Below are 24,012 nucleotides of genomic sequence, written 5' to 3' on the forward strand. Positions count from 1 at the left end.
ATGGTTTGCTCCATGACACATCTGGTTGTCATATGACTCACACTGTAGCGCACTTGGGGTTGATTGGTGCGGTTCCTCAGAGATGTTACCAGCCAGGTTAGACGAGGGTATCCATTGTCGCCCAACAGCCGCCCCTTGAGGCTGGTTCCATGGCATCTCCCAGCAAATCTCGCGCCAACCTGGAATGGACCTTTCCTTGTGGTTGCTCAGCAGCTGACCATCGATAGAAGCTGACCCTGTGGTGGATGCATGCTCCTGGTTGACCTGTGGGTGCGTGGATTGCCATGTGTGCAATCGATGCCACTCTGCACCTGTGGGAAGCCAGCCAGAGATGTAAATCTGTCTGCTTGCTCTCATCACAAAGGCCGTGTTCATAACACTCAGCCCCAGCAACCAATCCATCACGTTCCTTATGCATTTATGTGCAGCCGACTATGAGACTCTCGCTGTGTCTCCGGTCGCGCCCTAGAAGGAAGCTGAGGCTAAAACTCTGAGGGCGGTGGTTACCTTCACAGCCAGTGGTAAAGTGTGGCCACCAAGTCCCGCAGGGAACATGTCTTCTTCTGGGAGACAAGGTGACAGACAGCCCTTCTAGAATCAGAATGGTTACAGCACAGAAGGAGGCCATTCGGCCCGTCGAGCCCGTGCCAGCTCTCTGCAAGAGCACCTCAGCCAGTCCCACTCCCCTACCCTTTCCCTGTAGCCCTGAAAATGTTTTCCCTTCAGGTACTTATCCAATTCCCTTTTGAAAGCCACGATTGAGTCTGCCTCCACCACCCTCTCAGGCAGCGCATTCTAGATCCTAACCACTTGCTGTGTAAAAAAGTTTATCCTCATGTCGCCTTTGTTTCTTCTGCCAATCACCTTAAATCTGTCGGTGACCTCTAGTGCACGACCCTTCCCCTTTCTATCTTTAAGGTGATGAATCTACACTGTGAGAGCCATGCTGTGACTTTATAAAGGAATATATTGTCGTTAACAGATCTGAAGGTTTGGTGCTGTGCTTGTAGCTTGATGTGTATTGTGCAGGGTGCGGATAGCTCTCACAGGGTTAATGGGCTAGAATCTGCACTTTATTTGCATGCTTAACGGCCACTTAACGCCCATTTTACCGCTGAAATGACGTATAACGCCCAGGTATCGCCCATTTAGCCACAAAATGGAAACTGACGGGCATTTTTCGGAAACTTAACGCCGAGTGTTACTTTCCCCATGTGCTTAATGCCAAGAAAAAATATTACCGCCCGCCCACTTTTTTTCAGCGGAATCATCAGAATGGGCGAAATCAACGCCCATAATATCGCCCAGTGTTAGTTTCCGCACTGATTTAACGGCGAGATTAAATAATACCACCAGCGCACTGTTTTTTGTCATAAAGAACATATTTACTAAAACTAGCGGCCATGAGATCGCCCAGCGTCACTTTCACCACCTCGCACACATATCGCCCACAATATCGCTCGCCCAAAAAACTGCCCAGAGATAGTGGAATTAACCGGGACGAATCACAGCATTATGGACGCCATGTTCTACATCACATGTTGCGTCCTTTAAAAGGCTGCTGTGCTTCAACCTCGGGGGAGTTTGGATGTACTCTGCAGGTCGTTGGAGTTGATGTGAACATCTCTACAAACATCTTGACCACACTGTGACCGATTGGAATTGAATAGATGTCTTCGTCGGGACATTCCTTGTTTGTGACCAACCGATGGAAAACAGAGTGCTACTGCAATGGTGCCTGTCCTTTCTCACCCTCTCTTGGTGACCAATTACATGCAGCAGACTCGAGATCACCGAAGGTACGCTCCACAACATTATGTGCCCAATGTAAGACGTGACAGACAGATGAGGAGGACCAGATGTTACACCTCCCATAAGTACAAGGAGAAGCATTCTTACCTCGACTTGCCTGACACCACCTGCCTTCAGAGACTGTGCTTCCACAAAGAGGTTATCACTGAGGTATGCCAGCTCATAAGGGCAGATCTGCAGCCGACCAGCACCATCAGTACTGCACTGTCCGTCGAGGTCAAAGTCACCGCGGCACTGTCGTTCTATGCCTCGGGTTCTTTTCAGGCTACAGCTGGTGACATCTGCAGACTTTCTCAGCATGCTACACATCGCTGCATCAGACAGGTCAGTGAAACCCTGTACGCATGCAGGAGGGACTTGATCAGCTTCCCTATGACCAGGGAGGCACAGAGTGAGAGGGCTCTAGGTTTCTCCAGAGTTGCAAACTGCCCCAAGGTGCAGGGAGCAATAGACATAGAAATATAGAAAATAGGTGCAGGAGTAGGCCATTCGGCCCTTCGAGCCTGCACCGCCATTCAATGAGTTCATGGCTGAACATGCAACTTCAGTACCCCATTCCTGCTTTCTCGCCATACCCCTTGATCCCCCTAGTAGTAAGGACTACATCTAACTCCTTTTTGAATATATTTAGTGAATTGGCCTCAACAATTTTCTGTGGTAGAGAATTCCACAGGTTCACCACTCTCTGGGTGAAGAAGTTTCTCCTCATCTCGGTCCTAAATGGCTTACCCCTTATCCTTAGACTGTGACCCCTGGTTCTGGACTTCCCCAACATTGGGAACATTCTTCCTTCATCCAACCTGTCGAAACCCGTCAGAATTTTAAAAGTTTCTATGAGATCCCCTCTCATTCTTCTGAACTCCAGTGAATACAAGCCCAGTTGATCCAGTCTTTCTTGATATGTCAGTCCCGCCATCCCGGGAATCAGTCTGGTGAACCTTCGCTGCACTCCCTCAATAGCAAGAATGTCCTTCCTCAAGTTAGGAGACCAAAACTGTACACAATACTCCAGGTGTGGCCTCACCAAGGCCCTGTACAACTGCAGTAACACCTCCCTGCCCCTATACTCAAATCCCCTCGCTATGAAGGCCAACATGCCATTTGCTTTCTTAACCGCCTGCTGTACCTGTATGCCAACCTTCAATGACTGATGTACCATGACACCCAGGTCTCGTTGCACCTCCCCTTTTCCTAATCTGTCACCATTCAGATAATAGTCTGTCTCTCTGTTTTTACCACCAAAGTGGATAACCTCACATTTATCCACATTATACTTCATCTGCCATGCATTTGCCCAATCACCTAACCTGTCCAAGTCACCCTGCAGCCTCATAGCATCCTCCTCGTAGCTCACACTGCCACCCAACTTTGTGTCATCCGCAAATTTGGAGATGCTACATTTAATCCCCTCGTCTAAATCATTAATGTACAATGTAAACAGCTGGGGCCCCAGCACAGAACCTTGCGGTACCCCACTAGTCACTGCCTGCCATTCTGAAAAGTACCCATTTACTCCTACTCTTTGCTTTCTGTCTGCCAACCAGTTCTCAATCCACATCAGCACACTACCCCCAATCCTATGTGCTTTAACTTTGCACATTAATCTCTTGTGTGGGACCTTGTCGAAAGCCTTCTGAAAGTACAAATTCACTACATCAACTGGTTGTCCCTTGTCCACTTTACTGGAAACATCCCCAAAAAATTCCAGAATATTTGTCAAGCATGATTTCCCTTTCACAAATCCATGCTGACTTGGACCTATCATGTCACCTCTTTCCAAATGCGCTGCTATGACATCCTTAATAATTGATTCCATCATTTTACCCACTGCCGATGTCAGGCTGACCGGTTTATAATTCCCTGTTTTTTCTCTCCCTCCTTTTTTAAAAAGTGGGCTTACATTGGCTACACTCCACTCCATAGGAACTGATCCAGCGTCTATGGAATATTGGAAAATGACTGTCAATGCATCCGCTATTTCCAAGGCCACCTCCTTAAGTACTCTGGGATGCAGACCATCAGGCCCTGGCGATTTATCGGCCTTCAATCCCATCAATTTCCCCAACACAATTTCCCGACAATTAAGGATTTCCTTCAGTTCCTCCTTCTTACTAGACCCTCTGTACGCACATCGCGATGCAGGCACCTTTTCAGGATCCTGAAGTTTTCAGGAACTGCAAGGGATTCCACTCCCTGAATATTCAAGTGGTTGTCGACCGCCAGCAAATTATGCTCAATTTTCAGGCAGCATCCATGATGCTCACATCCTGCGTGAGAGCACTGTATCTGACTTGTTTAACAATCAGCCACAAGGTCAATGCTGGATGCTTGGTGACAAAGGATATGGCCTCGTCACCTGGCTGATGACCCCCCTGCGTGACACCCACACTGAAGCCAAGAGGCGATACAACGAGAGCCACAGAGCAACTCGCAATATCGTGGAGAAAACCATTGGAGTGCTGAAACAGTACTTTAGATGCCTGGACCACTCAGGAGGCGAGCTCCAACACCACCTGAGTAGGAAGCTCAATTCATGGTAGTGTGCTCCATGCTGCACAACTTGGCTATCAGGAGGGGACAAGAATTGCCTGATGAGTCTGACAGTCCACCTCACCAGAGAGAGGAAGAGGTTGACGAGGAGGCAGACACTGACATCGGGCCAGACAATCAGGCTGACGCTGAAACCATGCCCCCACCCCGCTGTAGACCACATGAAAGGGCCCGTGGTGGCATGATAGCTGCAAGAGCCTTACATCAGGAGCTCATCAATGATCGCTTTGCCTGAAAGTACTTTGGTGTTATTTACAAGGCTGACACACTGCTGTGTGTGCAGGTGATATATCAATGGTGGGCATCACCTTGGTGACAGTTAAAGTTTAAGTTGATTGAAGTTAAATGTTATTATACCCTTTGATGTTAAGAAATCACCAGTGTGTAACGGTGCAGCTATCTGAGCCAATGCGCTACACGTTTTTTTTAAATAAAAAACATTTAAACTGAACATTAGTCTGAAATCATCAGTATTTCTGTACAAACCAATCCTTCCCTCCCCCCCCCACCGCTTCTCCTCCCCACCTCTACCCCTTCCCGTTCCCCTCCTGACTCCAAGCCGCCTGGCCGAGGAGCAAACCAGGCGATGCTTCATTCTGGGGGGGGGGGGGGGCAGGGGAGAGGGGGGGGTGACGGCTGCTTAGATGAATACGGGAGAGGACAGTCCCAAGGTGGGAATGTGCTCCGAGCCAGAAGCAAGATGTTGCTCCTGGCTCTCATGTGTGGTTGGCAATGGGCGTGTGGCACCTTGGGGTGCAGTGCCGCGCTCCGGGACCACTGGGAGGCCTCTGCCACCAGTGTTCCTGGCTACCAGCTCCAGGGCCTCCTCCATCCCTTCCATGTTATATCTTATTTGTTGGACAAAAATTCAGTGTTTAGTAGGCTTTTTGCTACTGGTAAATCTCCCTCGTGCCTCCCACAACAGCCAGACAAGCACACACCACAGCCACACATGCTTTGTGTCGCTGAGCTCCCTCTCACTCTGTCTCCTCTTCTGCGCATGTCATGATGACCCTTGACCTCCTGAATCGCAGGAATCGAGCGTTGCCATGCCGTTGCTAAGGACGGACACACTTTACGGCAGAAGGTCAAAAAATTTTAACGCTACCATCCACCTCATATCGCTCACGGTAACGTCCATTTTCAAAAATGGAGACTAGGTGCTTTGAGAATGGGCGAGAAGCCGGCGATCTGAAAACCCTTTTTTACCGCCCACGCCGGAAATAATGCCCATATTTGGCCGATAAGCACAAAAGTGTAAAATCTAGCCCATAGTGTATTGTGCACAGTGCGGACAGCGCTCACAGGGTTAATGAGACTCCTTACATCACACTGCCACCTAGTGTGGGCTGCCATGTTTGACATCGAACAACCGACTCCTGTCACTGAGAAGTCCTGCTGTGATTTGGTGCTGTTAGTGTAAAAAGATTCACAACGCAGGACTGTATTGCAGAACGGTGTTGAATCCGATTCCCCTGTCCATGCACCAGGAATGACTGCTTCCCCCTCCAGGTAAGAAGCTTCCCTATAATCCTTTGTTAAACTGCCTGCTCCTGCTGGCTGTGTGTTGCTTTGTGACAGGGCTGTGGTTCACGTATTGAACTGTTCAGCTACCTCAGGACTCATGTTAAGAGTGGAAGCAAGTCTTCCTCGAGTGTGAGGGACTGCCGATGATGATGATGATGGTTGAGAGAGGTTTTCAGAGGCACCCAGGCCCCAGCCTGTTGATAGGAATTGGAACACAATCCAGGCAGAGATGAAGGAAAAGTGGAACATGTTGGAAACACTCAGTGATTCAGTCAGCCATTGAGAAACCGGAGAAACTACATATTTAGTTTTTATTTTTGCTTTGTTTCACGTGACAAGATGGTGTGACATTTAGAGGCTAGTATCAACGTGTAAGAGGCTGATATTGATGTACCATTGTACCAGCCTCTTACACGTTGATACTAGCCTCTAAATGTCCAGCCTCTTACACGTTGATACTAGCCTCTAAATGTCACACCATCTTGTCACGTGAAACAAAGCAAAAATAGAAACTAAATATGTGGTTTCTCCGGTTTCTTAATGGCTGACTGAATCACTGAGTGTTTCCAACATGTTCCACTTTTCCTTCATCTCTGCCTGGATTGTGTTCCAATTCCTATCGACAGGCTGGGGCTGCAGTGCCTCTGATAACCTCTCTCAACCATCATCATCATCATCGGCAGTCCCTTGCACTTGAGGAAGACTTGCTTCCACTGCTATCGATGTGTAAGAGGCTAGCAGTAGACCATTCAGCACCTCGGGCCTGTTCCGCCATTCAATCATAGCTGGTCTAAGGGGCTGTTGCGGCTGTGTAATACCGGGATCGGTGAGTAAGAGGCTGGTAATAGTGTGCAAGAAAGAAAGACTTGCATTTACATAGCGCTTTTCACAACCTTAGGACATCCCAAAGAACTTCAATGAAGTCGTTTTGAAATGTAGTCACTGTAGGAATTTGCGCACAGCAATCTTCCCCAAACAGCAATGTGATAATGACCAGATAATCTGTGTTTTAGTGATGTTGATCGAGGGATGAATGTTGGCCCCAGGACACCAGGGACAACACCCCTGCTTTTCTTCACAATACTGACATGGGCTCTTTTACGTCCATAGAAGCATAGAAACATAGAAACATAGAAAATAGGTGCAGGAGTAGGCCATTCAGCCCTTTGAGCCTGCACCACCATTCAATAAGATCATGGCTGATCATTCCCTCAGTATCCCTTTCCTGCTTTCTCTCCATACCCCTTGATCCCTTTAGCCGTAAGGGTCACATTAACTCACTTTTGAATATATCTAACGAACTGGCCTCAACAACTTTCTGTGGTAGAGAATTCCACAGCTTCACATTTCTCTGAGTGAAGAAGTTTCTCCTTATCTCAGTCCTAAATGGCTTACCCCTTATCCTTAGACTATTTCCCCTGGTTCTGGAATTCTCCAACATCGGGAACATTCTTCCACCATCTAACCTGTCTAATCACGTCAAAATTTTATATATTTCTATGAGATCCCCTCTCATCCTTCTAAACTCCAGTGTATAAAGGCCCAGTAGATCCAGTCTCTCCTCATATGTCAGTCCAGCCATCCCGGGAATCAGTCTGTGAACCTTCGCTGCACTCCCTCATTAGCAAGAACGTCCTTCCTCAGATTAGGAGACCAAAACTGAACACAATATTCCAGGTCAGGCCTCACCAAGGCCCTGTCCAACTGCAGTAAGACCTCCCTGCTCCTATACTCAAATCCCCTAGCTATGAAGACCAACATCCCATTTGCCTTCTTCACCGCCTACTGTACTTGTATGCCAACCTTCAATGACTGATGAACCATGACACCTAGGTCCCGTTGCACCTCCCCTTTTCCTAATCTGTCACCATTCAGATAATATTCTGTCTTTGAGTTTTTGCCCCCAAAGTGGATAACCTCACATTTATCCACAATATATTGCATCTGTAATGCATTTGCCCACTCACCTAACCTGTCCAAATCACCCTGCAGCCTCCTAGCGTCCCCCTCACAGCTCACACTGCCACCCAGTTTAGTGTCATCTGCAAACTTGGAGCTATTACACTCAATTCCTTCATCCAAATCATTGATGTATATTGTAAAGAGCTGGAGTCCCAGCATTGAGCCCTGCGGCACCCCACTAGTCACTGCCTGCCATTCTGAAAAGGACCCGTTTATCCCGACTCTCTGCTTCCTGTCTGCTAACCAGTTTTCTATCCATGTCAGTATATTACCCGCAATACCATGCGCTTTGATTTTGCACACCAATCTCTTGTGTGGGACCTTGTCAAAAGAGTAAAGCTCCCTCTACACTGTCCCATCAAACACTCCCAGGGCAGGTACAGCACGGGTTAGATACAGAGTAAAGCTCCCTCTACACTGTCTCATCAAACACTCCCAGGACAGGTACAGCACGGATTAGATACAGAGTAAAGCTCCTTCTACACTGTCCCATCAAATACTCCCAAGACAGGTACAGCACGGATTAGATACAGAGTAAAGCTCCCTCTACACTGTCCCATCAAATACTCCCAGGGCAGCTACAGCATGGGTTAGATACAGAATAAAGCTCTAGCCTCTTACGCACCCATTAAATTGATTGGATAGTGTAGAGGGATCTTTATTCTACACTGTCCTTTCAAAATTATAAGATCCTGCTATGGGTGTGTAAGACGCTGGTAGATAAATGTAAGGATATAGGAATAGTCTAAGACCATTCAGCCCCTTGAACGTGTTCCGCCATTAAATTGCATCATACCTGATCTAAGAGTCTGGTATCAATGTTTAAGAGGCTGCTATTGGGTGTGAGAGACTGATATGTCTGTAACAGGCTGGTATCAATGTGTGAGAGACTAGTGTGCACATGTAAAATACTGGGGCAGCTGTCTAAGATGCAAGTTTGGGAGTGTAAGTTGCAGGCATCATTGTTTAAAGACTGGTGTGGGTGTGTAAGAGGCTGGTATGGGTGTGTAAGAGATTGGTTTGGGTGTGTAAGAGGTCGGTTTGGGTGTGTAAGAGGCTGGTTTGGGGTGTAAGAGGCTGGTATGGGTGTGTAAGAGATTGGTTTGGGTGTGTAAGAGGTTGGTTTGGGTGTGTAAGACGTTGGTTTGGGTGTGTAAGAGGCTGGTATGGGTGTGTAAGAGGCTGGTATGGGCGTGTAAGAGATTGGTTTAGGTGTGTAAGAGGCTGGTTTGGGTGTGTAAGAGGTTGGTTTGGGTGTGTAAGAGGTTGGTTTGGGTGTGTAAGAGGCTGGTGCAAGCCTGTAAGAGGCTTATATGGGTGTGTAAGAGCTGGAATCAAATTGTTGGTGAGGCGTGAGTCCGGGGTCGGTGGCCTATAAAAGGCTGTGAGAGGCATCGGGAGTTCGTTGGAGAGGCGTGGCTTGTGCAGCTACAAGGAGAAGGCAAAAAAGAAGTAGAAAGAAACAGAAAGGTGACGTCACAGCCTAGGGGGTAAGTGATTGGCTGGTGATTGGTGAGTAGTTTTTCTTTTTCTTTTTATATTAGTCAGTAACTTTTAACATTGTTGTTGCCAATTTAAGTGTATCTAAGGGTTAAGTCATGGCAGGAGAGCTCGGTCGGGTGTTATGCTCCTCCTGTACCATGTGGGAACTCAGGGACACTTCCGGTGTCCCTGGCGACGACGTGTGCGGGAAGTGTATCCGCCTCGAGCTCCTGACGGTCTGCGTTGCGGAATTGGAGCTGAGGGTGGATTCACTCTGGTGCATCCACGATGCTGAGAATGACGTGAGTATCACGTGTAGTGAGTTGGTCTTACCGCAGGAGAAGGGTCCACAGCCAGATAGGGAATGGAAGACCAGCAGGAAGAGTAGTGCAAGGAAGGTAGTGCAGGGGTCCCCTGTGGTCATCCCCCTGCAAAACAGATACAACGCTTTGGGTACTGTTGGGGGGATGACTCATCAGGGGAGGGCAGCAGCAGCCAAGTTCATGGCACCGTGGCTGGCTCTGCTGCACAGGAGGGCAGGAAAAAGAGTGAGAGCGCGATAGTGATAGGGGATTCAATGGTGAGGGGAATAGATAGGCGTTTCTGCGGCTGCAACCGAGACTCCAGGATGGTATGTTGCCTCCCTGGTGCAAGGGTCAAGGATGTCTCGGAGCGGGTGCAGGACATTCTGAAATGGGAGGGAGAACAGCCAGTTGTCGTGGTGCACATTGGTACCAACGACATAGGTAAAAAAAGGAATGAGGTCCTACGAAATGAATTTAAGGAGCTAGGAGCTAAATTAAAAAGTAGGACCTCAAAAGTAGTAATCTCGGGATTGCTACCAGTGCTACGTGCTAGTCAGAGTAGGAATCACAGGATAGCTCAGATGAATACGTGGTTTGAGCAGTGGTGCAGCAGGGAGGGATTCAAATTCCTGGGGCATTGGAACCGGTTCTGGGGGAGGTGGGACCAGTACAAACCGGACGGTCTGCACCTGGGCAGGACCGGAACCAATGTCCTAGGGGGAGTGTTTGCTAGTGCTGTTGGGGAGGAGTTAAACTAATATTGCAGGGGGATGGGAACCAATGCAGGGAGACAGAGGGAAACAAAAAAGAGACAAAAGCAAAAGACAGAAAGGAGATGAGGAAAAGTGGATGGCAGAGAAACACAAGGCAAAGAACAAAAAGGGCCACTGTAGAGCAATATTCTAAAAGGACAAAGGGTGTTAAAAAAACAAGCCTGAAGGCTTTGTGTCTTAATGCAAGGAGTATCCGTAATAAGGTGGATGAATTAACTGTGCAAATAGACGTTAACAAATATGATGTGATTGGGATTACGGAGACGTGGCTCCAGGATGATCAGGGCTGGGAACTCAACATCCAGGGGTATTCAACATTCAGGAAGGATAGAATAAAAGGAAAAGGAGGTGGGGTAGCATTGCTGGTTAAAGAGGAGATTAATGCAATAGCTAGGAAAGACATTAGCTTGGATGATGTGGAATCTATATGGGTAGAGCTGCAGAACACCAAAGGGCAAAAAACATTAGTGGGAGTTGTGTACAGACCTCCAAACAGTAGTAGTGATGTTGGGGAGGGCATCAAACAGGAAATTAGGGGTGCATGCAATAAAGGTGCAGCAGTTATAATGGGTGACTTTAATATGCACATAGATTGGGCTAGCCAAACTGGAAGCAATACGGTGGAGGAGGATTTCCTGGAGTGCATAAGGGATAGTTTTCTAGACCAATATGTCGAGGAACCAACTAGGGGGGAGGCCATCTTAGACTGGGTGTTGTGTAATGAGAGAGGATTAATTAGCAATCTCATTGTGCGAGGCCCCTTGGGGAAGAGTGACCATAATATGGTGGAATTCTGCATTAGGATGGAGAATGAAACAGTTAATTCAGAGACCATGGTCCAGAACTTAAAGAAGGCTAACTTTGAAGGTATGAGGCATGAATTGGCTAGGATTGATTGGTGAATGATACTTAAGGGATTGACTGTGGATGGGCAATGGCAGACATTTAGAGACCGCATGGATGAATTACAACAATTGTACATTCCTGTCTGGCGTAAAAATAAAAAAGGGAAGGTGGCTCAACCGTGGCTATCTAGGGAAATCAGGGATAGTATTAAAGCCAAGGAAGTAGCATACAAATTGGCCAGAAATAGCAGCGAACCCGGGGACTGGGAGAAATTTAGAACTCAGCAGAGGAGGACAAAGGGTTTGATTAGGGCAGTGAAAATGGAGTACGAGAAGAAGCTTGCAGGGAACATTAAGGCGGATTGCAAAAGTTTCTATAGGTATGTAAAGAGAAAAAGGTTAGTAAAGACAAACATAGGTCCCCTGCAGTCAGAATCAGGGGAAGTCATAACGGGGAACAAAGAAATGGCAGACCAATTGAACAAGTACTTTGGTTCGGTATTCACTAAGGAGGACACAAACAACATTCCGGATATAAAAGGGGTCAGAGGGTCTAATAAGGAAGAGGAACTGAGGGAAATCTTTATTAGTCGGGAAATTGTGTTGGGGAAATTGATGGGATTGAAGGCCGATAAATCCCCAGGGCCTGATGGACTGCATCCCAGAGTACTTAAGGAGGTGGCCTTGGAAATAGCGGATGCATTAACAGTCATTTTCCAACATTCCATTGACTCTGGATCAGTTCCTATCGAGTGGAGGGTAGCCAATGTAACCCCACTTTTAAAAAAAGGAGGGAGAGAGAAAACAGGGAATTATAGACCGGTCAGCCTGACCTCAGTAGTGGGTAAAATGATGGAATCAATTATTAAGGATGTCATAGCAGCGCATTTGGAAAATGGTGACATGATAGGTCCAAGTTAGCATGGATTTGTTAAAGGGAAATCATGCTTGACAAATCTTCTGGAATTTTTTGAGGATGTTTCCAGTAAAGTGGACAAAGGAGAACCAGTTAATTGGTATATTTGGACTTTCAGAAGGCTTTCAACAAGGTCCCTTTTCTTTTCTTTTATTTTTTATATCAGTAAGTGAACTGTAACATTGTTATTACTAATTTAAGGGTATCTAAGGTTAAGACATGGCAGGAGAGCTCTGCCATGTGATATGCTCCTCCTGTACCATGTGGGAACTCGGGGACACTTCCGGTGTCCCTGGGCGCTACGTGTGTGGGAAGTGTATCCGCCTCGAGCTCTTGACGGTCCGCGTTGCGGAATTGGAGCTGAGGGTGGATTCACTCTGGAGCATCCACGATGCTGAGAATGACGTGAGTATCACGTGTAGTGAGTTGGTCTTACCGCAGGAGAAGGGTCCACAGCCAGATAGGGAATGGAAGACCAGCAGGAAGAGCAGTGCAAGAAAGATAGTGCAAGGGTCCCCTGTGGTCATCCCCCTGCAAAACAGATACACCGCTTTGGGTACTGTTGGGGAGGATGACTCATCAGGGGAGGGCAGCAGCAGCCAAGTTCATGGCACCGTGGGTGGCTCTACTGCACAGGAGGGCAGGAAAAAGAGTGGGAGAGCTATAGTGATAGGGGATTCAATTGTAAGGGGAATAGATAGGCGTTTCTGCGGACGCAACCGAGACTCCAGGATGGTATGTTGCCTCCCTGGTGCAAGGGTCAAGGATGGCTCGGAGCGGGTGCAGGACATTCTGAAATGGGAGGGAGAACAGCCAGTTGTCGTGGTGCACATTGGTACCAACGACATAAGTAAAAAAAGGGATGAGGTCCTACGAAAAGAATTTAAGGAGCTAGGAGCTAAATTAAAAAGTAGGACCTCAAAAGTAGTAATCTCGGGATTGCTACCAGTGCCACGTGCTAGTCAGAGTAGGAATCACAGGATAGCGCAGATGAATACGTGGCTTGAGCAGTGGTGCAACAGGGAGGGATTCAAGTTCTTGGGGCATTGGAACCGGTTCTGGGGGAGGTGGGACCAGTACAAACCGGACGGTCTGCACCTGGGCAGGACCGGAACCAATGTCCTAGGGGGAGTGTTTGCTAGTGCTGTTGGGGAGGAGTTAACCTAATATTGCAGGGGGATGGGAACCTATGCAGGGAGACAGAGGGAGACAAAAATGAGACAAAAGCAAAAGACAGAAAGGAGATGAGGAAAAGTGGAGGGCAGAGAAAGCCAAGGCAAAGAACAAAAAGGGCCACTGTACAGCAAAATTCTAAAAGGACAAAGGGTGTTAAAAAACAAGCCTGAAGGCTTTGTGTCTTAATGCAAGGAGTATCCGCAATAAGGTGGATGAATTAACTGTGCAAATAGATGTTAACAAATATGATGTGATTGGGATTACGGAGACGTGGCTCCAGGATGATCAGGGCTGGGAACTCAACATCCAGGGGTATTCAACATTCAGGAAGGATAGAATAAAAGGAAAAGGAGGTGGGGTAGCATTGCTGGTTAAAGAGGAGATTAATGCAATAGTTAGGAAAGACATTAGCTTGGATGATGTGGAATCTATATGGGTAGAGCTGCAGAACACTAAAGGGCAAAAATCATTAGTGGGAGTTGTGTACAGACCTCCAAACAGTAGTAGTGATGTTGGGGAGGGCATCAAACAGGAAATTAGGAGTGCATGCAATAAAGGTGCAGCAGTTATAATGGGTGACTTTAATATGCACATAGATTGGGCCAGCCAAACTGGAAGCAATACGATGGAGGAGGATTTCCTGGAGTGCATAAGGGATGGTTTTCTAGACCAATATGTCGAGGAACCAACTAGGGGGGAGGCCATCTTAGACTGGGTGTTGTGTAATGAGAGAGGATTAATTAGCAATCTCATTGTGCGAGGCCCCTTGGGGAAGAGTGACCATAATATGGTGGAATTCTGCATTAGGATGGAGAATGAAACAGTTAATTCAGAGACCATGGTCCAGAACTTAAAGAAGGCTAACTTTGAAGGTATGAGGCATGAATTGGCTAAGATAGATTGGCTAATGATACTTAAGGGGTTGACTGTGGATGGGCAATGGCAGACATTTAGAGACCGCATGGATGAATTACAACAATTGTACATTCCTGTCTGGCGTAAAAATAAAAAAGGGAAGGTGGCTCAACCGTGTCTATCTAGGGAAATCAGGGATAGTATTAAAGCCAAGGAAATGGCATACAAATTGGCCAGAAATAGCAGCGAACCTGGGGACTGGGAGAAATTTAGAACTCAGCAGAGGAGGACAAAGGTTTTGATTAGCGCAGGGAAAATGGAGTACGAGAAGAAGCTTGCAGGGAACATTAAGGCGGATTGCAAAAGTTTCTATAGGTATGTAAAGAGAAAAAGGTTAGTAAAGACAAACGTAGGTCCCCTGCAGTCAGAATCAGGGGAAGTCATAACGGGGAACAAAGAAATGGCAGACCAATTGAACAAGTACTTTGGTTCGGTATTCACTAAGGAGGACACAAACAACCTTCCGGATATAAAAGTGGTCAGAGGGTCTAGTAAAGAGGAGGAACTGAGGGAAATCTTTATTAGTCGGGAAATTGTGTTGGGGAAATTGATGGGATTGAAGGCCGATAAATCCCCAGGGCCTGATGGACTGCATCCCAGAGTACTTAAGGAGGTGGCCTTGGAAATAGCGGATGCATTGACAGTCATTTTCCAACATTCCATTGACTCTGGATCAGTTCCTATCGAGTGGAGGGTAGCCAATGTAACCCCACTTTTTAAAAAAGGAGGGAGAGAGAAAGCAGGGAATTATAAACCGGTCAGCCTGACCTCAGTAGTGGGTAAAATGATGGAATCAATTATTAAGGATGTCATAGCAGCGCATTTGGAAAATGGTGACATGATAGGTCCAAGTTAGCATGGATTTGTTAAAGGGAAATCATGCTTGACAAATCTTCTGGAATTTTTTGAGGATGTTTCCAGTAAAGTGGACAAAGGAGAACCAGTTAATTGGTATATTTGGACTTTCAGAAGGCTTTCAACAAGGTCCCTTTTCTTTTCTTTTATTTTTTATATCAGTAAGTGAACTGTAACATTGTTATTACTAATTTAAGGGTATCTAAGGTTAAGACATGGCAGGAGAGCTCTGCCATGTGATATGCTCCTCCTGTACCATGTGGGAACTCGGGGACACTTCCGGTGTCCCTGGGCGCTACGTGTGTGGGAAGTGTATCCGCCTCGAGCTCTTGACGGTCCGCGTTGCGGAATTGGAGCTGAGGGTGGATTCACTCTGGAGCATCCACGATGCTGAGAATGACGTGAGTATCACGTGTAGTGAGTTGGTCTTACCGCAGGAGAAGGGTCCACAGCCAGATAGGGAATGGAAGACCAGCAGGAAGAGCAGTGCAAGAAAGATAGTGCAAGGGTCCCCTGTGGTCATCCCCCTGCAAAACAGATACACCGCTTTGGGTACTGTTGGGGAGGATGACTCATCAGGGGAGGGCAGCAGCAGCCAAGTTCATGGCACCGTGGGTGGCTCTACTGCACAGGAGGGCAGGAAAAAGAGTGGGAGAGCTATAGTGATAGGGGATTCAATTGTAAGGGGAATAGATAGGCGTTTCTGCGGACGCAACCGAGACTCCAGGATGGTATGTTGCCTCCCTGGTGCAAGGGTCAAGGATGGCTCGGAGCGGGTGCAGGACATTCTGAAATGGGAGGGAGAACAGCCAGTTGTCGTGGTGCACATTGGTACCAACGACATAAGTAAAAAAAGGGATGAGGTCCTACGAAAAGAATTTAAGGAGCTAGGAGCTAAATTAAAAAGTAGGACCTCAAAAGTAGTAATCTCGGGATTGCTACCAGTGCCACGTGCTAGTCAGAGTAGGAATCACAGGATAGCGCAGATGAATACGTGGCTTGAGCAGTGGTGCAACAGGGAGGGATTCAAGTTCTTGGGGCATTGGAACCGGTTCTGGGGGAGGTGGGACCAGTACAAACCGGACGGTCTGCACCTGGGCAGGACCGGAACCAATGTCCTAGGGGGAGTGTTTGCTAGTGCTGTTGGGGAGGAGTTAACCTAATATTGCAGGGGGATGGGAACCTATGCAGGGAGACAGAGGGAGACAAAAATGAGACAAAAGCAAAAGACAGAAAGGAGATGAGGAAAAGTGGAGGGCAGAGAAAGCCAAGGCAAAGAACAAAAAGGGCCACTGTACAGCAAAATTCTAAAAGGACAAAGGGTGTTAAAAAACAAGCCTGAAGGCTTTGTGTCTTAATGCAAGGAGTATCCGCAATAAGGTGGATGAATTAACTGTGCAAATAGATGTTAACAAATATGATGTGATTGGGATTACGGAGACGTGGCTCCAGGATGATCAGGGCTGGGAACTCAACATCCAGGGGTATTCAACATTCAGGAAGGATAGAATAAAAGGAAAAGGAGGTGGGGTAGCATTGCTGGTTAAAGAGGAGATTAATGCAATAGTTAGGAAAGACATTAGCTTGGATGATGTGGAATCTATATGGGTAGAGCTGCAGAACACTAAAGGGCAAAAATCATTAGTGGGAGTTGTGTACAGACCTCCAAACAGTAGTAGTGATGTTGGGGAGGGCATCAAACAGGAAATTAGGAGTGCATGCAATAAAGGTGCAGCAGTTATAATGGGTGACTTTAATATGCACATAGATTGGGCCAGCCAAACTGGAAGCAATACGATGGAGGAGGATTTCCTGGAGTGCATAAGGGATGGTTTTCTAGACCAATATGTCGAGGAACCAACTAGGGGGGAGGCCATCTTAGACTGGGTGTTGTGTAATGAGAGAGGATTAATTAGCAATCTCATTGTGCGAGGCCCCTTGGGGAAGAGTGACCATAATATGGTGGAATTCTGCATTAGGATGGAGAATGAAACAGTTAATTCAGAGACCATGGTCCAGAACTTAAAGAAGGCTAACTTTGAAGGTATGAGGCATGAATTGGCTAAGATAGATTGGCTAATGATACTTAAGGGGTTGACTGTGGATGGGCAATGGCAGACATTTAGAGACCGCATGGATGAATTACAACAATTGTACATTCCTGTCTGGCGTAAAAATAAAAAAGGGAAGGTGGCTCAACCGTGTCTATCTAGGGAAATCAGGGATAGTATTAAAGCCAAGGAAATGGCATACAAATTGGCCAGAAATAGCAGCGAACCTGGGGACTGGGAGAAATTTAGAACTCAGCAGAGGAGGACAAAGGTTTTGATTAGCGCAGGGAAAATGGAGTACGAGAAGAAGCTTGCAGGGAACATTAAGGCGGATTGCAAAAGTTTCTATAGGTATGTAAAGAGAAAAAGGTTAGTAAAGACAAACGTAGGTCCCCTGCAGTCAGAATCAGGGGAAGTCATAACGGGGAACAAAGAAATGGCAGACCAATTGAACAAGTACTTTGGTTCGGTATTCACTAAGGAGGACACAAACAACCTTCCGGATATAAAAGTGGTCAGAGGGTCTAGTAAAGAGGAGGAACTGAGGGAAATCTTTATTAGTCGGGAAATTGTGTTGGGGAAATTGATGGGATTGAAGGCCGATAAATCCCCAGGGCCTGATGGACTGCATCCCAGAGTACTTAAGGAGGTGGCCTTGGAAATAGCGGATGCATTGACAGTCATTTTCCAACATTCCATTGACTCTGGATCAGTTCCTATCGAGTGGAGGGTAGCCAATGTAACCCCACTTTTTAAAAAAGGAGGGAGAGAGAAAGCAGGGAATTATAAACCGGTCAGCCTGACCTCAGTAGTGGGTAAAATGATGGAATCAATTATTAAGGATGTCATAGCAGCGCATTTGGAAAATGGTGACATGATAGGTCCAAGTCAGCATGCATTTGTGAAAGGGAAATCATGCTTGACAAATCTTCTGGAATTTTTTGAGGATGTTTCCAATAAAGTGGACAAAGGAGTACCAGTTGATGTGGTATATTTGGATTTTCAGAAGGCTTTCGACAAGGTCCCACACAGGAGATTAATGTGCAAAGTTAAAGCACATGGGATTGGGGGTAGTGTGCTGACGTGGATTGAGAACTGGTTGTCAGACAGGAAGCAAAGAGTAGGAGTAAATGGGTACTTTTCGGAATGGCAGGCAGTGACTAGTGGGGTACCGCAGGGTTCTATGCTGGGGCCCCAGTTGTTTACATTGTACATTAATGATTTAGACGAGGGGATTAAATGTAGTATCTCCAAATTTGCGGATGACACTAAGTTGGGTGGCAGTGTGAGCTGCGAGGAGGATGCTATGAGGCTGCAGAGTGACTTGGATAGGTTAGGTGAGTGGGCAAATGCGTGGCAGATGAAGTATAATGTGGATAAATGTGAGGTTATCCACTTTGGTGGTAAAAACAGAGAGACAGACTATTATCTGAATGGTGACAGATTAGGAAAAGGGAAGGTGCAACGAGACCTGGGTGTCATGGTACATCAGTCATTGAAGGTTGGCATGCAGGTACAGCAGGCGGTTAAGAAAGCAAATGGCATGTTGGCCTTCATAGCGAGGGGATTTGAGTACAGGGGCAGGGAGGTGTTGCTACAGTTGTACAGGGCCTTGGTGAGGCCACACCTGGAGTATTGTGTACAGTTTTGGTCTCCTAACTTGAGGAAGGACATTCTTGCTATTGAGGGAGTGCAGCGAAGATTCACCAGACTGATTCCCGGGATGGTGGGACTGACCTATCAAGAAAGACTGGATCAACTGGGCTTGTATTCACTGGAGTTCAGAAGAGTGAGAGGGGACCTCATAGAAACGTTTAAAATTCTGACGGGTTTGGACAGGTTGGATGCAGGAAGAATGTTCCCAATGTTGGGGAAGTCCAGAACCAGAGGTCACAGTCTAAGGATAAGGGGTAAGCCATTTAGGACCGAGATAAGGAGAAACTTCTTCACCCAGAGAGTGGTGAACCTGTGGAATTCTCTACCACAGAAAGTAGTTGAGGCCAATTCACTAAATATATTCAAAAGGGAGTTAGATGAAGTCCTTACTACTCGGGGGATCAAGGGGTATGGCGTGAAAGCAGGAATGGGGTACTGAAGTTGCATGTTCAGCCATGAACTCATTGAATGGCGGTGCAGGCTAGAAGGGCTGAATGGCCTGCTCCTGCACCTATTTTCTATGTTTCTATGTTTCTATGTCCCACACAAGAGATTAATGTGCAAAGTTAAAGCACATGGGATTGGGGGTAGTGTGCTGACGTGGATTGAGAACTGGTTGTCAGACAGGAAGCAAAGAGTAGGAGTAAATGGGTACTTTTCAGAATGGCAGGCAGTGACTAGTGGGGTACCGCAAGGTTCTGTGCTGGGGCCCCAGCTGTTTACACTGTACATTAATGATTTAGACGAGGGGATTAAATGTAGTATCTCCAAATTTGCGGATGACACTAAGTTGGGTGGCAGTGTGAGCTGCGAGGAGGATGCTATGAGGCTGCAGAGCGACTTGGATAGGTTAGGTGAGTGGGCAAATGCATGGCAGATGAAGTATAATGTGGATAAATGTGAAGTTATCCACTTTGGTGGTAAAAACAGAGAGACAGACTATTATCTGAATGGTGACAGATTAGGAAAAGGGGAGGTGCAACGAGTCCTGGGTGTCATGGTACATCAGTCATTGAAGGTTGGCATGCAGGTACAGCAGGCGGTTAAGAAAGCAAATGGCATGTTGGCCTTCATAGCGAGGGGATTTGAGTACAGGAGCAGGGAGGTGTTGCTACAGTTGTACAGGGCCTTGGTGAGGCCACACCTGGAGTATTGTGTACAGTTTTGGTCTCCTAACTTGAGGAAGGACATTCTTGCTGTTGAGGGAGTGCAGCGAGGATTCACCGGACTGATTAACGGGATGGTGGGACTGACCTATCAAGAAAGACTGGATCAACTGGGCTTGTATTCACTGGAGTTCAGAAGAATGAGAGGGGATCTCATAGAAACGTTTAAAATTCTGACGGGTTTAGACAGGTTAGATGCAGGAAGAATGTTCCCAATGTTGGGGAAGTCCAGAACCAGGGGTCACAGTCTGAGGATAAGGGGTAAGCCATTTAGGACCGAGATGAGGAGAAACTTCTTCACCCAGAGAGTGGTGAACCTGTGGAATTCTCTACCACAGAAAGTAGTTGAGGCCAATTCACTAAATATATTCAAAAGGGAGTTAGATGAAGTCTTTACTACTCGGGGGATCAAGGGGTATGGCAAGAAAGCAGGAATGGGGTACTGAAGTTTCATGTTCAGCCATGAACTCATTGAATGGTGGTGCAGGCTAGAAGGGCTGAATGGCCTGCTCCTGCACCTATTTTCTATGTTTCTATGTTTCTATAGGAACAGTAAGAAGCCATTCAATCCCTTGAGCCTGTTCCATTTTCAGTTAGTTCATGGTTGATGGAAGAGGTTTTTACAGATGTGCAAGGGTGGGGGGTGGGGCGGGGGGAGGTGATAATGCTGGTATCGGTGAACAAGAGACTGGTATTAACATGTAAGAGTTGAGTGTGGGTGTGTGGGAGGCCAGTATGTGTGGAACAGGCTGATGCCAACGTGTAAGAGGCTAGTGTAGGTGTGTGAGAAACTCGTATCAATGTGTAAGAGGTTTGTATCAATGTGCAAGCGGCTGGTGTAGATGTATAAGGCTTGTATTGGTGTGTAAGAGGCTGATATCAATGTTTAAGAACATAGGAACACAGGAACAGGAGTAGGCCGTTCAGCCCCTCAAGTCTATTCCACCATTCAATTGCAACATGGATGATTTAAGAGGCTGATATGAGTGTGTAAGATGCTGCTTTGTGTGTGGGTGTGTAAAATGCTAGTATCAGAGTGTAAGAGGCTGGCACAGATGTGCAAGAGGCTGGTGCAGTTGTGTAAGAAGCTGGTATTGATGCGGAAGAGGCTGGCATAAGGTGCTGATGTGGGTATCTACCAGCTGGTGTGAGTGTGAAAGAGGCTGGTGCCAATATGCAAAATGCTGGTGTGGGTGTGTAAGGGGTTGGTACGAATGTGTAAGAGTCTGGTATTAAAGTGTAAGAGGGTGGTGCAGATGTTTAAGAGGCTGGTATGGGTGCGTCCAAAGCAGGTATCAAAATTTCGACAAAAGCAAAATACTGCGGATGCTGGAAATCTGAAATAGAAACAGAAAATGCTGGAAATACTCAGCGGGTCAGGCAGCGTCTGTGGAGAGAAACAGAGTTAACGTTTCGGGTCGATGACCCTTCGTCAGAAATGGAAGTAGCTCGAGATCTAACAGGTTTTAAGGAAGTGCAGAGGCTGGGAAAGGGGAAGAGGAAGAAAGAACAAAAGGGAAGGTCTGTGATAGGGTGAGAGGCAGAAGTGATGATAAAAGGGATGATTGTGCAAAGCAAAAGGAGATGGTAATGGGACAAGTAACGAACTAAAGATGGGTCTAGAGGAAATGCAAATGGGAATGGCAGAATCACCAACAGCTGCCGCCCGAAAAAATAGGCTCTGAAATTGTTGAACCCGATGTTGAGTCCCGAAGGATGTAAAGTGCCTAAAGGAAAGATGAGGTGCTGTTCCTCGAGCTTGTGTTGAGCTTTGTTGGAACAGTGTAGGAGGCCGAGGACGGAGAGGTCAGAGTGGGAGTGGAGAGGAGAATTAAAGTGACAGGCGACCGGAAGCTCAGGGTCACACTTACGGACTGAACGGAGGTGTTCCGCAAAGCGGTCACCCAATCTACGCTTGGTCTCCCCAATGTAGAGGAGACCACATCGTGAGCAGCGAATACATTATACTGAATTAGAAGAAGTACAAGTAAATCGCTGTTTCACCTGGAAGGAGTGTTGGGGCCCTGGACAGTGGGAAGGGAGGCGGTAAAAGGCCACGAGAAGGTGCCGTGGGAAGGGGAGGGGGAGCTGGAGGTGACTGTGGAATGGACCAGGGTGTCGCGGAGGGCAAATTAGCATCTGGTGTGGGTGTGTAAGGCGATGATGAAGATTTTGTAGGTGGCTGGTGTAAGAACGGATGAGCAGGAGTTTGGTAAGGGCAGGTAAGAGACTGGTGTGGGTGTAATAGGTCGGTGCCAATGTATATGAGGCTGTTGTGCCAGTGTGTAAATGTCCTGCTATGTCAGAACAGAAGAAAATAGGAACAGGAATAGGCCATTTAGCCCCTTGAACCTATTCTGCAATTCAATGAGATCATGGCTGATCTAAGAGGCTGGTGCCAACATGCAAGAGGCGATTATGTGTGTGTAAGAGGCTAGTGTGAGTGTGTAAAAGGTTGGAGGAAATGAGTAAGAGGCAGGTATCAGTATAGAAGAGGCTGATGTGGTTGTGTAAGAGCCTGTACTAGTGTAATAGGTTGGAGCTGATGTGAAAGAAGCAGGAACAGGTGTGTAAGAAGGTGATGTGGTTGTGGAAGAGGTTGGTGTGGAGTTGAAGGGTCTGGTACTGGTGTGTGGGATGCTTGTGTGGGTGTGTAAGAGGCTGGGAATAAGTGTGTTAGAGGCTGCTTCAGGTGTGCAAGAGACTGATGCTGGTGTGTAAGAGGCTGGTGCAAGGAACTGATGAGTGTGTGCAAAAGTCTGCCTTTGGGCATGTATGAGGGTGGGGAGGGTCAGTAAGATGCGGATATGAGTATGTTGGAGACTGGTATCAATTATTATGGGTGCATAAGAGGCTGGGGTAAATGTATAATAATTACACAGAATTATATCAGATGTACAACAGGTCATTCGGCCCAACCAGTCCATGCCGCTAATGCTCCACTCGAGTCTCCTCCCGTCTTTCCCAGTCTAACTCAATCAGCATAACCCTCCATTCCCTACTCCCCCATATGCTTGTCTAGCCTCTCCTTAAATACATCGATACTATTTGTCTCAACCATTCCCTGTGGTTGCGAGTTCCACATTCTCACCACTCTCTGGGTAAAGAATTTTCTCCTGAATTCCCTATTGGATTTTTTAGTGGCTATCTTATATTGATGGCCTCGTCCCCACAAGTGGAAACATTCTCTCTGTGTCCACTCTATCAAAACATTCCATAAATTTAAAAGACCTCTATTAGGTCACCCCATGGTCTTTTCTTTTCAAGAATAAAGAGACCCAACTTGTTCATCCTTTCCTGATATGTATACCCTCACAGTTCTGGTAGCATCCTTGTAAATCTTCTCTGCACCCTCTCCAGTGCATCTATATCCTTTTTATAATAATGCGACCAGAACTGTACGCAGTAAATGTGGTCTAACCAAGGTTTGATACAGTTTTAGCATAACTTCCCTCCTTTTCAATTCTATACTTCTAGAAATAAACCCGAGTGCTTGGTTTGTTTTTTTATGGCCTTGCTAACCTGTATGCAACGTTTAGTGATTTGTGTACGTGCACTCCGAGATCCCTTTGTTCCTCGACCCCATTTAGATTCTGATTTTCCAAGTAATGTGACCTCTGTATTTTTCTTACCAAAATGTAATACCTCACACTTAACTGTGTTCAAATTAATTTGCCAATTATATGCCCATTCTGCAAGTTTATTAATGTCTGCTTGTAATTTGTTTCAGTCATAGAAACATAGAAACAAAGAAAATAGATGCAGGAGTAGGCCATTCGGCCCTTCGAGCCTGCACGACCATTCAATAAGATCATGGCTGATCATTCATCTCCGTACCCCTTTCCTGCTTTCTCTCCATACCCCTTGATTACTTTAACCGTAACTTCCTTGAATATATCCAATGAACTGGCATCAACAGCTCTCTGCGGTAGGGAATTCCACAGGTTAACAACTCTCTGAGTGAAGAAGTTTCTCCTCATCTCAGTCCTAAATGGCTTACCCCTTACCCTTAGACTATGTC

General features: G+C 46.7%; 1 protein-coding gene across 1 annotated transcript in view; it reads left to right on the forward strand.

Annotated features, from left to right (window-relative positions):
• Window positions 1–6,694: 6,694 nt before the first annotated feature.
• The window catches only part of maptb (microtubule-associated protein tau b), a 677,874-nt gene continuing 660,556 nt past the window's right edge, over window positions 6,695–24,012 (forward strand). The window contains exon 1 of the mRNA XM_070864827.1: window positions 6,695–6,715. The gene's annotated coding sequence lies outside the window, so the exon portion shown is untranslated. The remainder of the gene's footprint in view (window positions 6,716–24,012) is intronic.

Source organism: Pristiophorus japonicus, chromosome 21 (genome assembly GCF_044704955.1).
Source record: "Pristiophorus japonicus isolate sPriJap1 chromosome 21, sPriJap1.hap1, whole genome shotgun sequence".
In the NCBI taxonomy this organism is placed as follows: domain Eukaryota; kingdom Metazoa; phylum Chordata; class Chondrichthyes; family Pristiophoridae; genus Pristiophorus; species Pristiophorus japonicus.